We start from the raw sequence: 12,179 nt of genomic DNA, 5'->3' as shown, positions 1-12,179 counted from the left end.
CAACCATATTTTCCTCTCTTATAATAATTACATGTAGAATCATAAGCAAATTCAACAATATAGCTATCACAAAACATATTCTTAACACGATCCACATGTATGCAAAGTTGACACTCTTCCAAAATAGTGGGATTAACATTAACTAAAGTCATGACCTCTCCAAACCCACTTTTATCAACAACTTCATATGATTGAACATTCTCCAAATATGTGGGATCTAAAGTTGACACTCTTCCAAACGCACTTTCAATATTATTTCAAACATTATTATCAATCTCATATTCATCATGGGGCTTAAATAAATTTTCAAGATCATAAGAAGAATCACCCCAATCATGATCATTGCAACAAGTAGTAGACATAGCAAAACTAGCATCCCCAAGCTTAGGGTTTTGCATATTATTAGCACAATTGACATCAAGAGAATTTATAATAACATCATTGCAATCATGCTTTTCATCAAAGGAACTATCAAGTATGGGTGCAATAGCAACGATCTCATGTTTAACATAAGGAACTAGAGCAAATTCATCTTCATAAATATTGGCATCATGGCCACAAGAATAGCAAGCATCATGTTCATCAAGGGATATTTCAATCAAATCATTGGAATCATAATTATCTATAGATTCATGCATATCATTATTTTCTTCAGAAGCAACGATCATTCTTTCAATATATTCTTTGACATAGACATTATGAGCATAGTTTTCAAGTATGTCAAAATTTTCAGATTCGTAGAGAGTAATATCATACTTTTCAATCAAAGAAGCAACTTCATAAGCACCCTTAAAAGCAACAAATTCTTCAATTTGTTCGATATTGTAGTAACTATAAACACCCTTTGCATAAGAAGATAAGATTTCATTATCATTAAACTCACATAGGTAGGGGAGGTGTTTTTTAGGGTTCTTAGAGCAACAAGTAAAATCATAAATTTCACAAAGATTCCAAGCATAACACAACAATCTATTTATTTGATCCCATAAGAGTCTCCCTTTTTCAGACAAACGGTGACGCACAAAATGAGCATGCTCATCTAAAGATTTCCCATCAACTAGGCTAGTTGGGGTTTCAGCAGGAGCGCAAAACGATCGAAGATGATCTAAGTAGAACACTTTAAGTGGATCCATATCAATAGATTTTTAGCAAGCAAAGATGCAAGCAAATAGAAGGCACATGGAAACCCAAACAAAAATACATACGGGAAGAAGGCCAAGAAAAGGTAAAGGTTTTTGAAAATTGTTTTAGAAGTGGGGGAGAGGAAAACAAGAGGCGAATGGAAAATAATGTAATGCGAGGGATAAGAGTTTGTGATGGGTACTTGGTATGTCTTGACTTGAGCGTAGATCTCCCTGGCAACGGCGCCAGAAATTGACTAGTTGATGGGAGATCAAATCTTGACTTGACTTGGTGCAAATCTCCCCGGCAACGGCGCCAGAAATCCTTCTTGCTACCTCTTGAGCATGCGTTGGTTTTCCCTTGAAGAGGAAAGGGTGATGCAGCAAAGTAGCGTCAGTATTTCCCTCAGTTTTTGAGAACCAAGGTATCAATCCAGTAGGAGACTACACGCAAATCGCCTAGTACCTGCACAAACAATCAAGAACCTTGCAACCAACGCGATGAAGGGGTTGTCAATCCCTTCACGGCCACTTGCAAAAGTGAGATCTGATAAAGATAATAAGATAAATATTTTTGGTATTTTTGTTATATAGATTGGAAAATAAAGATTGCAAAATAAATAGTAAACTAGAATTATAGATCGGAAACTTATATAATGTAAAGTAGACCCGGGGGCCATAGGTTTCACTAGTGGCTTCTCTCATGATAGCATATATTATGGTGGGTGAACAAATTACTGCCAAGCAATTGATAGAAAAGCGCATAGTTATGAGAATATCTAGGCATGATCATGAACATAGGCATCACATCCGTGTCAAGTAGACCGAAACGATTCTGCATCTACTACTATTACTCCACACATCGACCGCTATCCAGCATGCATCTAGAGTATTAAGTTCATAAGAACAGAGTAACACATTAGGCAAGATGACATGATGTAGAGGGATAAACTCAAGCTATATGATATAAACCCCATCTTTTTATCCATGATGGCAACAATACAATACGTGTCGGTTCCCTTTCTGTCACTGGGATCGAGCACCGCAAGATTGAACCCAAAGCTAAGCACTTCTCCCATTGCAAGAAAGATCAAGCTAGTAAGCCCAACTAAACCGATAATTCAAAGAGACTTGCAAAGATATGAAATCATGGATATAAGAATTCAGACAAGAATCAAATATTGTTCATAGATAATCTTGACATAAACCCACAATTCATCGGATCTCGGCAAACACATCGCAAAAAGTATTACATCGAATAGATCTCCAAGAACATCGAGGAGAACTTTGTATTGAGAACCAAAGAGAGAGAAGAAGCCATCTAGCTAATAATATGGACCCGAAGGTCTGTGGTAAACTACTCACACATCATCGGAGAGGCTATGGTGTTGATGTAGAAGCCCTCCGTGATCGAATCCCCCTCTGGCAAATCGCCGGAAAAGGCCCCAAGATGGGATCTCACGGGTACAGAAAGTTGCGTTGGTGGAAAAGTGGTTTCGTGGCTCCCCAGGATGTTTTCAGGGTATAAGAGTATATATAGGCGAAAGAAGTAGGCCGGTGGAGCTACGAGGGGCCCACGAGGGTGGGGGGCACGCCTACCCCCCCCGGGCGTTCCCTCCTACCTCGTGGCCGCCTTGTTGTGTCTCTGACTTCCACTCCATTTCTCGTGGATTGTGTTTGTTCCAAGAAAGATCCTCACGAAGGTTTCGTTCCGTTTGGATTCCGTTTGATATTCCTTTTCTGCGAAACATTGAAATAGGCAAAAAAACAGCAATTTGCACTGGGCCTTCGGTTAATAGGTTAGTCCCAAAAATAATATAAAAGAGTATATTAAAGCCCATTAAACATCCAAAACAGATAATATAATAGCATGGAACAATCAAAAATTATAGATACGTTGGAGACGTATCACCCCCCAAGGGCAGTCCGAATTGGACTAGGGGGAGGGGGCGCGACCCCCTCTTTCCTCTTCCTCTCCCTCTCCTTCCCTCCTTCCCCCTCTTGGAATAGGAAAGGGAGTCCAACTAGGATTGGGAATCCTAGTTGGAGTCCCCCTTGGCGCGCCCCCTCATGGCCGCCGGCCTCCTCCCTCTCCTCCTTTATATACGTGGCCAGGGGGCACCCCAATGCACAACAGACAATCTCTTAGTCGTGTGCAGTGCCCCCCTCCATAGTTTAACACCTCGGTCATATCGTCGTAGTGCTTAGGCAAAGCGCTGAGCCGGTAACTTCATCATCACCGTCTCCACGCTTTCGTGCTGACGGAACTCTCCCTTGACCCTCTACTGGATCAAGAGCTCGAGGGACGTCATCGTGCTGCACGTGTGCTGAATACAGAGGTGCCGTACGTTCGGTACTTGGATCGGTTGGATCATGAAGACGTTCGACTACATCAACCGCGTTACTAAACGCTTCCGCTTTCGGTCTACGAGGATACGTGGACACACTCTTCCCTCTCGTTGCTATGCATCTCCTAGATAGATCTTGAGTGTGCGTAGGAAATTTTTGAGTTACTACGTTCCCCAACATGAACTATCGAGTAGTCATCAGCTTTGCTCTGCCAGACGTTCATAACATCCGCAGTTGCTCCTGCAGCGGGCCTTGCACCTAGCGGTGCTTCCAGGACGTAATTCTTCTGTGCAGCAATGAGGATAATCCTCAAGTTACGGACCCAGTCCGTGTAGTTACTACCATCATCTTTCAACTTAGCTTTCTCTAGGAACGCATTAAAATTCAAAGGAATGATAGCACGGGCCATTGATCTACAACAACATAGACATGCAAAAACTATCAAGTACGAAGTTCATGATAAATTAAAGTTCAATTAATCATATTACTTAAGAACTCCCACTTAGATAGGCATCCCTCTAGTCATCTAAATGATCACGTGATCCATATCAACTAAACCATGTCTAATCATCACGTGAGATGGAGTAGTTTTCAATGGTGAACATCACTATGTTGATCATATCTACTATATGATTCACGTTCGACCTTTCGATCTGAGTGTTCCGAGGCCATATCTGCATATGCTAGGCTCGTCAAGTTTAACCCGAGTATTCAGCACGTGCAAAACTGGCTTGCACCCGTTGTATGTGAACGTAGAGCTTATCACACCCGATCATCACGTGGTGTCTCAGCACGACGAACTGTAGCAACAGTGCATACTCAAGGAGAACACTTATACCTTGAAATTTAGTGAGGGATCATCTTATAATGCTACCGCCTTACTAAGCAAAATAAGACGCATAAAAGATAAACATCACATGCAACCAAAATATGTGACATGATATGGCCATCATCATCTTGTGCCTTTGATCTCCATCTCCAAAGCACCATCATGATCTCCATCGTCACCGGCTTGACACCTTGATCTCCATCATAGCATCGTTGTCGTCTCGCCAACTATTCCTTCGACGACTATCGCTACCGCTTAGTGATAAAGTAAAGAAATTACATGGCGATTGCATTTCATACAATGAAGCGAGAACCATAAGGCTCCTGCCAGTTGCCGATAACTTTTACAAAACATGATCATCTCATACAACAATTTATATCTCATCACGTCTTGACCATATCACATCACAACATGCCCTGCAAAAACAAGTTAGACGTCCTCTATTTTGTTGTTGCAATTTTTACGTGCACTACTGCAGGATGCTGCTAATGCGACACTACGATCAGAGACCCTTCGACGAAACTGTGTGCGATGCAATAATCACAAACGATGGTGTAAAAGAACCGTCAAAAAGGTGCAGAACATTCGCGATGGCGGAGCCATCAAACACGGTTCAGATTTTAGTTGCGCGTGCGATCCAGGGCATACGGTTCAGTCCAATGAACTGTTTGCGATGAGGCGGAACAAAAGAAACGGGCAGCCTAATGAAGGCGTGTGCGATATAGAGCATACGGTTCACTCGGATGAATTGTTTGTGATTAGGCAACATAAAAGAAACGGTCAGCCAGATCAAGGTGTGTGTGATTGAGGGCATACGCTTTAGAAAGATTAACTGTTTGCGATTAGGCAACAGAACAGAAACGGGTCAGCCAGATCAAGGTGTGTGTGATTGAGGGCATACGCTTCGGAAGGATTAACTGTTTGCGATTAGGCAACAGAACAGAAACGGGTCAGCCAGATCAAAGTGTCTGCGATTGATGGCATACACTTCACATGGATGAACTGTTTGCGATTAGCCACAACAAACTGAAACGGTTAGATAGATCAACGTGTGTGCGCTAGACATGCACACACATTCTAATTAAAAGAAGCGTGCGCGATGGTAATAACGAGCGCGCACGGTTGTTGGAACAAGACGTGTGCTGACATTGCCAATTGCGGTGCACCCTATGGTACAAACGCCACATACACGACCGAGAAGGCGTACATGCCCACGTTACGCCTTTCGGGAATAGTGCCGCACTTATAACCATCAGTATTTTTTTGAGAGAACCGTCGGTAAATTTTGAGCATGCGTCCCGTCACAAATTTTTTTTAGAAGAACAGGGAGGTCGCGTCCCATCACATTCCAACTGGCAAACTGTTCACACCGATCAAAACCTAAATGGTTTCCCACTTAGGAGTGTATTACTACCCGGTTATAAATACTACTACTCCAAGATGACTGCACATTCCTCCTCAACTCCTCATCCACAAAAGCAAACAAGTCATTCATCATCGTTCCCTTGCGTATGCCATGGCCAGCGTGAGTTCTGGGTCGAGAGATTGCCACCAGGGAGAGGCGAGCCTGGAAAAGGAAGCATGAGAGATGTCCCGCCTCGCCGCGAAAGCAGCCAACATGTCCCGCCGCGCGGCCGTAGCAGCAGAGAGGTCCCGCCGCGCCGCCGAAGCATCACGGAGGTCCCGCCGCTCCGTCGATGCAGCAGACTGGTCCGGCCGCGCCGCGAAAGCAGAAGAGATGTCCTGCCGCATCGCGAATGCAACGAAGATGTCCTCCCGCGCCGCGGTGGCCTGGGAAAATGTCTCGCGGGCAGGCAAGGACTCTTACAGGCGCATGCGTGCCCATGTCCTTGGGCAGATGGATCAGATCTCCAGGTGGGCGAGTTTGCAGGATGACCTGAAAGCCTCATTTGAGCAGTCTACCGGCATCATCCGACAACTAAATGAGAGCAATGCGAAGCTCCAAGCCGAGCGCGACCAGCTGAGGGCGAAGATCGTCGGAAGTGCGGAGCAGCAGGAGCAAACCACTGCCTTGTTGAAGAGGACCAACGTCATCGTTGAGAAACTTATGGACGAGAATGCCATGCTGCGCATCGAACGCAGAAGGCTGATGGAGAGATCCATGGATGCTCTCAAGCAGCATCTTGAGGACAAGAAAGAGCTCATCGCCGCTCGCCGCGGAGACTAGTTCCCGCGGCCTGCAGCAACGCATCAACAAAGTAGAGATCAGCGAGCCAGATCGTTGTCTTCCTTCTTCTTTTGCCCTTGTGTATTTCGGGCGTTGCCGCATGTCGCTTTTTTTAATTATGTTCCTAAATATGTAAGACAATTATTATCCACTGTCATCGTCCTCATATTCATCATGCTTGCTATAAGTCGCAGTCGATGCTATATAGGTTCGTCAGATCTTACTTCAAGATCCGTGCAAAACTTTCTTTTCAGATTTTCATTTTTCTCTCTTAAATCTCAGTCCAGTGAGGCATATAGCCACGCCGTAGAACAGGTGCTCGGGCGCCATTAATGGGGACGTTGGGAGGGAGGTGCGCGGCGGGTAGCGGTCAAAGGGCTCTCCTCCCGATGAGCACGCGCAGGGGTCTGATCGCATGCCTCCCGTACTCAAATAGCTACCCCGCACGACACCTCCTAGCCAAAAAAGGGGATGCGTGGTGGCACGTAATTGGTAAGTAGAACGCCCATGGTTTCAATAATACTTGCGTTTCCGATTTATAACGTGACAACACTTGTTCCAAAATGACTTTCTTGATTGTTAATGTGTGCGCCTTGGCAAATCGGACAAAAAAATTACCACAGCATGCTGGTGCCATGTCATGACACCATGCCCAGTTTCATGATTTTCAGGCATGTTTTGGATTTACAGGAATTAAAAAACCAAGTTTCTCAATCTTTCTGGCCGAGCCAAGACGCCCAGATGTTTGAATTTCATTCTCAACACTTGCATAGGACCTAGAAATTCACCCAAGGACACACATGTGGTTTTTCAAACAACTATGGTGCACTGGAGCCTGTGCTTGTAGTTCAAATTTGAATTATGCACATTAAATGCGCAGAAACTCAATTAATGTATAAAAAGGCCAAACGACCCCGAATGATTCCAAAATTTACCACGATACTTCTATTTGGTCTATTCTACCTGTGTAAAAAAATTAAGGCGGGAGAAGGCAGTGTACGTATGTCGTTTCGCACATGGAGGTGGCACGTTCCCTCTCGGAACCACGAGCCTTCTTGACGGAAGCTCCGGTTTGCAAGAAGCTTACACCAAAGCTTGTCCCAATTCGGCCAAAAAAATTACTGCAGCATGTTGGTGCCATGTCATGACACCATGCCAAGTTTCATGATTTTCAGGCGTGTTTTGTATATACAGGAATTAAAAAACCAAGTTTCTCAATCTTTCCGGCCGAGCCACGACGTCCTGATGTTTGAATTTCATTCCCATCTCTTGCATAGGACCTAGAAATTCACCCAAGGACACACATGTGGTTTTTCAAACAACTTTGGTGCACTGAAGCCTGTGCTTGTAGTTACAATTTGAATTATGCACATTAAATGCACAGAAACTCAATTAATGTATAAAAAGGCGAAACAAACCTGGAATAATTCCAAAATTTAGCACGATACTTCTATTTGGTCTAATCTGCGTGTGTAAAAAAATTAAGGCGGGAGAAGGCAGTGTACGTATGTCGTTTCGCACACGGAGGTGGCACGTTCCCTCTCGAAACCACGAGTCTTCTTGAGGGAAGCTCCAGTTTGCAAGAAGCTTACACCAAAGCTTGCCCCAATTCGGCGAAAAAAATCACCGCAGCATGTTGGTGCCATGTCATGACACCATGCCAAGTTTCATGATCTTCAGGCGTGTTTTGGATTTACAGGAATTAAAAAACCAAGTGTCTCAATCTTTCCGGCCGAGCTACGACGCCCAGATGTTTGAATTTCACTCCCATCTCTTGCATGGGACCTAGAAATTCACCCAAGGACACACATGTGATTTTTCAAACAACTTTGGTGCACTAGAGCCTCTGCTTGTAGTTGAAATTTGAATTATGCACATTAAATGCGCAGAAACTCAATTAATGTATAAAAAGGCCAAACGAACCCGGAATAATTCCAAAATTTAGCACGATACTTCCATTTGGTCTAATATGCCTGTGTAAAAAAATTAAGGCGGGAGAAGGCAGTATACGTATCTCGTTTCGCACACGGAGGTGACACGTTCCCTCTCGGAACCACGAGCCTTCTTGAAGGAAGCTCTGGTTTGCAAGAAGCTTACACCAAAGCTTGTCCCAATTCGGCCAAAAAAATTACGAAAGCATGTTGGTGCCATGTCATGACACCATGCCAAGTTTCATGATTTTCATGCGTGTTTTGGATTTACAGGAATTAAAAAACCAAGTTTCTCAATCTTTCCGGGCGAGCCACGACGCCCAGATGTTTGAATTTCATTCTCATCTCTTGCATGGGACCTATAAATTCACCCAAGGACACACATGTGATTTTTCAAACAACTTGGTGCACTGGAGCATGTGCTTGTAGTTCAAATTTGAATTATGCACATTAAATGCCCAGAAACTCAATTAATGCATAAAAATGCCAAACGAACCCGGAATAATTCCAAAATTTAGCACGATACTTCTATTTGGTCTAATCTGCCTATGTAAAAAAATTAAGGCGGGAGAAGGCAGTATACATATCTCATTTCGCGCACGGAGGTGATACGTTCCCTCTCAGAACCACGAGCCTTCTTGAGAGAAGCTTCGGTTTGCAAGAAGCTTACACCAATGCTTGACCCAATTCGGCCAAAAAAATTACCGCAACATGTTGGTGCCATGTCATGACACCATGCCAAGTTTCATGATTTTCATGCGTGTTTTGGATTTACTGGAATTAAAAAACCAAGTTTCTCAATCTTTCCGGGTTAGCCAAGACGCCCAGATGTTTGAATTTCATTACCATCTCTTGCATGGGACCTATAAATTCACCCAAGGACACACATGTGATTTTTCAAACAACTTTGGTGCACTGGAGCATGTGCTTGTAGTTCAAATTTGATTTATGCACATTAAATGCCCAGAAACTCAATTAATGCATAAAAATGCCAAACGAACCCGGAATAATTCCAAAATTTAGCACGATACTTCTATTTGGTTTAATCTGCCTATGTAAAAAAATTAAGGCGGGAGAAGGCAGTATACATATCTCATTTCGCGCACGGAGGTGATACGTTCCCTCTCGGAACCACGAGCCTTCTTGAGGGAAGCTCCTGTTTGCAAGAAGCTTACACCAATGCTTGACCCAATTCGGCCAAAAAAATTACCGCAACATGTTGGTGCCATGTCATGACACCATGCCAAGTTTCATGATTTTCATGCGTGTTTTGGATTTACTGGAATTAAAAAACCAAGTTTCTCAATCTTTCCGGGTTAGCCAAGACGCCCAGATGTTTGAATTTCATTACCATCTCTTGCATGGGACCTATAAATTCACCCAAGGACACACATGTGATTTTTCAAACAACTTTGGTGCACTGGAGCATGTGCTTGTAGTTCAAATTTGATTTATGCACATTAAATGCCCAGAAACTCAATTAATGCATAAAAATGCCAAACGAACCCGGAATAATTCCAAAATTTAGCACGATACTTCTATTTGGTCTAATCTGTGTGTGTAAAAAGATTAAGGCGGGAGAAGGCAGTATGCGTATCTCATTTCGCACACGGAGGTGACACGTTCCCTCTCGGAACCACGAGCCTTCTTGAGGGAAGCTCCGGTTTGCATGAAGCTTACACCAAAGCTTGTCCCAATTCAGCCAAAAATTTACCGGAGCATGTTGGTGCCATGTCATGACACCATGCCAAGTTTCATGATTTTCAGGCGTGTTTTGGATTTACAGGAATTAAAAAACCAAGTTTCTCAATCTTTCCGTCCGAGCCACGACGCCCAGATGTTTGAATTTCATTCCCATTTCTTGCATGGGACCTATAAATTCAGCCAAAGACACACATGTGATTTTTCAACCAACTTTGGTGCACTGGAGCATGTGCTTGTAGTTCAAATTTGAATTATGCACATTAAATGACCAGAAACTCAATTAATGTATAGAAAAGGCCAATCGAACCCGGAATAATTCCAAAATTTAGCACGATACTTCTATTTGGTCTAATCTGCCAGTGTAAAAAAATTAAGGCGGGAGAAGGTTGTGTACGTATGTCGTTTCGCACACGGAGGTGACACGTTCCCTCTCGGAACGAAGAGCCTTCTTGAGGAAAGCTCCGGTTTGCAAGAAGCTTACACCAAAGCTTGTCCCAATTCGGCCAAAAAGTTTACTCAAACATGTTGGTGCCATGTCATGACACCATGCCAAGTTTCATGATTTTCAGCCATGTTTTGGATTTACAGGAATTAAAAACCAAGTTTCTCAATCATTCCGGCCGAGCCACGACGCCCAGATGTTTGAATTTCATTCCCATTTCTTGCATGGGACCTATAACTTCACCCAAAGACACACATGTGATTTTTCAACAAACTTTGGTGCATTGGAGCATGTGCTTGTAGTTCAAATTTGAATTATGCACATTAAATGCTAGAAACTCAATTAATGCATAAAAATGCCATACGAACCTAGAATAATTCCAAATTTAAACACGACACTCATGTACTAGTTGCATGTTCACTGTACATAAATGTTCTAGCAATTCAAACACCATCCTTTCCCTCCGTAACACCATTTTGTCTTTCAAAACATAATGAAAAAATCAGGTATACCACAAACAGTTTACTAGAAAGAATCGTGTGGGATGCGATATAAAATATCTTGGCGCACCGTCTTGTCTGGCTTACGCGGGAAGCTTCATCGTCTATAGTCCACCGCCCTCGCTTGAACCACACTTGCGCGCCAGTTTCTCGCGGCACCGAGCGAAATTTTTTTGCCACCGCGAAAATATCTATCTCCCCGCCCCCTCCCTCCTACCAAAAGCCACATTCCACTGTTCCTCCTTGCTTTCCAAGTTCAAACCTTCACTGCTGCTTACTGGCAGCTCACCCTCCTCGCCGGTGACCCTTCTTCTTGCAGCGTCGCCTCCTCACCGGCTACCCTTCTTCTTGCAGCGCCGCCTCCTCGCCGGCGACCCTTTTTTTTGCAGCGCCGCCTCCTCGCCGGCGACCCTTTTTCTTGCAGCGCCACCTCCTCGCCGGCGACCCTTCTTCTTGCTGCGCGGCCTCCTCGCCGCCGACCCTTCTTCTTGCTGCGCGACCTCATCAATATGGTCAGTAATCCACACCCACCCACACCATCCTCCTCCTTTCCCGTCCCACATGCCCCGACCGACGGAGCGACACCTTCCACCGAAATCACTGCCCCCTCCTCCAATTAAGTGCCGCTAACAGCCATTTTGCACGCAGTATAACATGGAGCTCAGTAGCATGCGGCCGCACGTGCGAACGAGGTCGCTATGGCTGCTATGCGTGTCGACCGCCAGATCTTGGAGGAGCACCTCGTCTTCGAGGCCACCATCGACACCGCCACGCGGTTGTCTACTTTAAAATATAGTTCGTGATGTTTTCTCGAGGCCACCGCCAGTGCCTTCTAGTGATTTGTCCTCTATAATGTTAATATGCAATCTAATGTTCAGTTAACAGTTTGGTCCTCTAAAATGTAATGTTCAGTTAACACTTTGGTCCAACAATTGCTACATTTCATAGTACTGTTCTCGAGCATTCTTTGTTTTGTTAACTGTCTTATCTTCTAGTACATGTTTCTATTCTGCAATGTCGTGCTCAATTAACTATTCTGGTTCATTTGGTCTGCTGTCCATTTAACTGTTTGGTTCAGTTCTGCAATTTGATTTCATTTGCTGTGGGTACAATTT

Source organism: Aegilops tauschii, chromosome 6 (genome assembly GCF_002575655.3).
Source record: "Aegilops tauschii subsp. strangulata cultivar AL8/78 chromosome 6, Aet v6.0, whole genome shotgun sequence".
Taxonomy (NCBI): Eukaryota; Viridiplantae; Streptophyta; class Magnoliopsida; order Poales; family Poaceae; genus Aegilops; species Aegilops tauschii.
This window is presented reverse-complemented; position numbering follows the sequence as displayed.